Source organism: Coenobita brevimanus, unplaced genomic scaffold (assembly GCF_032717465.1).
Source record: "Coenobita brevimanus isolate Jiangsu-jjx unplaced genomic scaffold, ASM3271746v2 jjx.HiC_scaffold_3649, whole genome shotgun sequence".
In the NCBI taxonomy this organism is placed as follows: domain Eukaryota; kingdom Metazoa; phylum Arthropoda; class Malacostraca; order Decapoda; family Coenobitidae; genus Coenobita; species Coenobita brevimanus.
The window spans coordinates 10001-14848 of record NW_027644694.1 but is presented as its reverse complement, the minus strand read 5'-3'; the positions used below and the strand labels follow the sequence as shown (position 1 = coordinate 14848).

General features: G+C 42.9%; 1 pseudogene; it reads left to right on the top strand.

The window, feature by feature from the left end:
- The first annotated feature begins 264 nt into the window (after positions 1 to 264).
- LOC145390222 (5S ribosomal RNA) lies at positions 265 to 381 on the top strand (annotated as a pseudogene).
- Positions 382 to 4848: the final 4467 nt, after the last annotated feature.

Here is a 4848-nt window from a genome sequence, read left to right as displayed (position 1 = left end):
GTTAGAAATATAATTCTTACAAAAAGATTTTCGAGAAATTATATAAAATAGTGGACAGCTGACATTTTGGTCTGAAATATATTTCTTCCAAACATAATTTCCAGGAAGTACATGAACAATTCTATGACATTTTGCTGTGAAATTTATTTCTAACAAACAGAATTTTGAAATTATGTAGGAGTATACAACCAACATTTTTCTTTACAACCAGACTTTTGGATTCTCTTCTCACTGACAAGCTTCTCAATGTTAGGAGTGGTACTTGGTAATGCATACCACGTTGAGTACACCGCTTCCCGTTCGATCAGCGAAGTTAAGCAACGTTGGGTCTGGTTAGTACTTGGATGGGTGACCGCCTGGGAACACCAGATGCTGTTGGCATCCCTACGTCAAGTGGGGTTGGTGGAGGATTAGTGCCCCTCCCTGTAAAACAATTAACTCTAAGCCCTTGGCCACCCCGTCTGGGATACATGGCGTCTGGCAATGAATGAATGAATATCGCTTTCCACTGCAAGCCGATTCCTCTGTTTGGACTTAATGTGCAACAAACATGATAATCTGCTGTCACACATGGAAGTTGATGCAAATGGCAGAAGACATCTGACTGCATGTGTTGACAGATCTGGGTATCAGTCATGCTGGAATAATCAGTAGGATTAATACAATAAAATGAATGGCCAATTATTAATTTTGATAAAATTTATCGTACTGAATATTCAATAAATTAAAAAATATATGCACCAATCTCCAGTTTATTACCAAATATAGTGAACGTCCTGTGGACCACCCAAAAAGTCACCGTGGACCACCAGTTGAGAACCACTGTCCTAACGCTTTCTATCACATCCACACCACAACGCTCCTTTACTTCCTCTTCCGTCAGTCTGTCTCTCCATGTAACTCCACAGGCTCCTCTCAAATAACCCATTTCCACTGCTCTCACTCTTGACTTGTGTCCCACCAACAAGGTCCCTTAAATAAATCCTTCCAGAATGTAATAGTTTAGTAGAAGGCAGAATGAACCTGTATGTACGTCACCCGTAAGGAGGGCAGGTTAAGGTAAAAAAATAAAGAAAGAAAAGGGTATGTTTGAATATTACAGAACTCCGTAGATGGCAGGCCGTGGAGGGATGGAGGGAGAGAAGGCGGGAGGGAGGAAGGGGGGGGGGCGTGGAGGGAGGGAGTGATGGAGGGACGTGGAGGGAGGGAGGAAGGGGGTAAAGGAATTTCTGCCGGCTTTTTTTGGAGAAAAGGAAGGAGGGAGGAGAGGAGGAATAAAGAGGGATGGAGGTAGTGAGGGACGGAGGAGGGGGAAGGAGAGGTGGAGGATGGAAGGAGGAGGGGAGGTAGGGAGGAGAAAGGGGGATGGAGGAGAGGTGGTGGGGGTCGGAGAGACGGAGGAGGAGGGGAAGTGGGGGACGGAGAGAGGGAGGAGGAGGGAAGAAAGTGGGGGGGCGGAGAGAAGGAGGGGGTTGGAGGAAACTACTGTCTTCTGAGATCCAAATTAAAATAATCCTTAACATACATATACACTCACCTAATATTCATATGTATGTATTCTTATATCCCAAAAGAAAGACGGTACAAGTAGCCATTATCTTGACGGTAATCATGAGAAATGGAAATTACATACATACATACATACATACACATACATCAACACATACCGTACACACATCCGTATAAATTAATACATATACACAAAAAAAATACGGAAACTACATAATGGAGTGGAAGGGCCGAAGTGGAGGAGGGTGGACGGGAGGAATGGATGAAGGGGGTTGGGGAGGGAAGGAGGGGATGGGGGGAGGTACGTTTCTCTTGGTCGCCGGCTCATTCTGAGTTGGGCCGTGCTGGTGGGGGGACCTGTTACTCTTTGGGTAAGTATAATTTCCTTTTTCGTCCAACAAATTCCTTTAATAATGTGTAATCTAGTTTACTTTCATACGATGGAACTTTTAAAACTTTCGACTTAGCTTGATGTTAATGGAAGTCCGGTAAACTTGATTTTATGGAATATTTAACCGAGAGCGGCTTTTGTTTTTTAAGTCGTCCGTCCCATATGCAAGCTTCAGTTGATTTTTCTCCTGTATCTTTTATTCTCTTTACCTCTGTCAGAATACGATCGTAGCATGGTCCTCCACACTTTCCATTGCACTTTATCGTGACTAGCAGCCCATATGGTGTTAATGTTTACAGAGATGGACTTTAAAGATGGCGACGGTACCAGCAGCAAGCAAAGTTCGTGAAGCTATATTGGTAGTTTTTGAAATGCGTGTTTCATTTAATTGATGTTTTTCCCCAAATTTTAATATTCAGGCCATAATTTGGAGTTAATAGATTTCCAAATAGTTTTCCAAAATAGTGGTAGTAGAAAGCATAAAGCTATTTGGAATTTCGAGGGATAGCCTACAAATGATTAAGACAACTCATTTTTTCAGTGTCTAATTTCAACCGACGAAGTTTGAATTCGTGACCAAGATGAATTCAAGCGACCAAGAAGACGGGGGTTGGAATTCAAGTGACCAAGAAGACGGGTTTGAATTCAAGCGATCAAGAAGACGGGTTTGAATTCAAGCGATCAAGAAGACGGGTTTGAATTCAAGCGACCAAGAAGACGGGAGTGAGTTAATGCGACCAAGAAGACGGGAGTGAGTTAATGTGACCAAGAAGACGGGAGTGAGTTAATGTGACCAAGAAGACGGGGGTTGGAATTCAAGCGACCTAGAAGACTGGTTTGAATTCAGGCGACCAATAGTGGTTTGAATTCAAGCGACCAAGAAGACGGGGGTTGGAATTCAAGCGACCAAGAAGACGGGTTTGAATTCAAGCGACCAAGAAGACGGGAGTGAGTTAATGCGACCAAGAAGACGGGGGTTGGAATTCAAGCGACCAAGAAGACTGGTTTGAATTCAGGCGACCAATAGTGGTTTGAATTCAAGCGACCAAGAAGACGGGGTTGGAATTCAAGGTCAAGACGGGGGTTTGGATTCAACGGACGAAGGATTTTCAGTTAAGTATTTTTTTTTTCTTACCCTTTCGGCCCAGGGCAGGTGGAGACGATTTTGACTAGTAACCAAGGAGACTCATTTGTATATTAAATTTGTAGTAAGTGATGGAATAGTGTTAGTTGTACTCTCTGTCCCCTGAATGGAAGATAGTGGAGGGAAGCCAGCCTGCAGTCCACTGGGTTCTCTGAAATATAAAAGGGTTCAGTGGAAAAGCTAACAGGTTTTTCAGATGCTGTGCTGTAGCTAACCTTTAATGTATTGTATTTGGCTGTGTAGAGAGGATAGACAGCAAGAGAGTATGAGTGAGGTGGAGGGGGGAAGGGGGAGGCCGAGGATGCGTTGGAGGGATGGATTGGAGAGGTATATGGGAGGGAGGTGTGAGCTGGGAGCAGGGCAGTGAAATGGTGGGGGACAGCAACATGGAGGCGATTTGTTTGTGGCCACCCCTGACGGAATTAGATATTTTAATCAGCTTAGGAGACAAACTAGATGGGTTAGTTTGAATCCTCCACTACCAGACATGGCCGTGTGAATTACTAAATTTTATAGTAGCATGGGTCAGATTGGCGATTAAGCTGCCTAACACCTTTTTATAAGTAGTTTATTCTTACTGTCCTTGCCATGTAAGTCCTGCCATTATTGCCATACACCGCATAAATATTTTGCAGAACTAGTAATCAGTTCCCTAACACCTTTCCCTAAGTAGTTTGGTTTATCCTTGCCATGTAAATCCTGCCATTTTTGCCATACTCTGCATAAATATTTTGCAAAACTATTAATCAGCTCCCTAACACTAATAAAAATCCTTCCAATATTGCCATAGTCTGCATAAATAACTTCCAGAAAGATATTAACCAGAACTCCTTAACACCTTTTCATAAGTAACTTTTTTACCGTTCTGTTAACTACTGTATATAAATCCGTCCAATATTGCCGTACTCTGCATAAATAACTTCTAGAAGGATATCAACCAGCCATAAAAAATAAATCGCTAAGGGAAAGATGTTGGGGGAGCTTCTTTAATTGAGAATACCTGTTCACATTAGTTTACAAGTTTGAATAGGGAAGTTACATTATAATAGAGGCTTAGACAATATCAGGTAGAAATCAGTACATGTTTAGGGATTTTGTAATGTGATTGTAATTGCTGTACAGGTGAGGTTATGTAATGTGATTGTAATTGCTGTACAGGTGAGGTTAAGTAATGTGATTGTAATTGCTGTACAGGTGAGGTTAAGTAATGTGATTGTAATTGCTGTACAGGTGAGGTTAAGTAATGTGATTGTAATTGCTGTACAGGTGAGGTTATGTAATTGGGGTGTTACTGGAAGACTAAGAGGGTGTATGTAGGTGGAGGGAGGGGGAGACCGAGGATGAAGTGGAGGGAGGGAGTTGAGAGGTATGTGAGGGAGGGGGGAGGGCAGTCAAATGGTGGGTGACTGAGCGACTTGGAGGCGTTTTGTCTGCGGCCACCCTTTGTGGGATTAGGGCGTCAGGCTAGAGATAGGGTATAGTTAATGGAGGACTGGATGGATGGTGGATACTCTTTATAAAAAAACTATGGTGACACTTGTATGGCAGAGTATATAGCTTGGGGCAAAATAGCGACTTGGAGACGTTTTGTCTGTGGCCACCCTTTGCGGGATTAAGGTGTAGGGCTATAGATACGGTATAAAAATCCATGGTGACACTTGTATAGCAGAGTATATAGCTTGGGGCAAAATAGTGATGTGGAGGCGTTTTGTCTGTGGCCACCCTTTGCGGAATTAAGGTGTAGGGCTATAGATACGGTATAAAAATCCATGGTGACACTTGTATGGCAGAGTATATAGCTTGG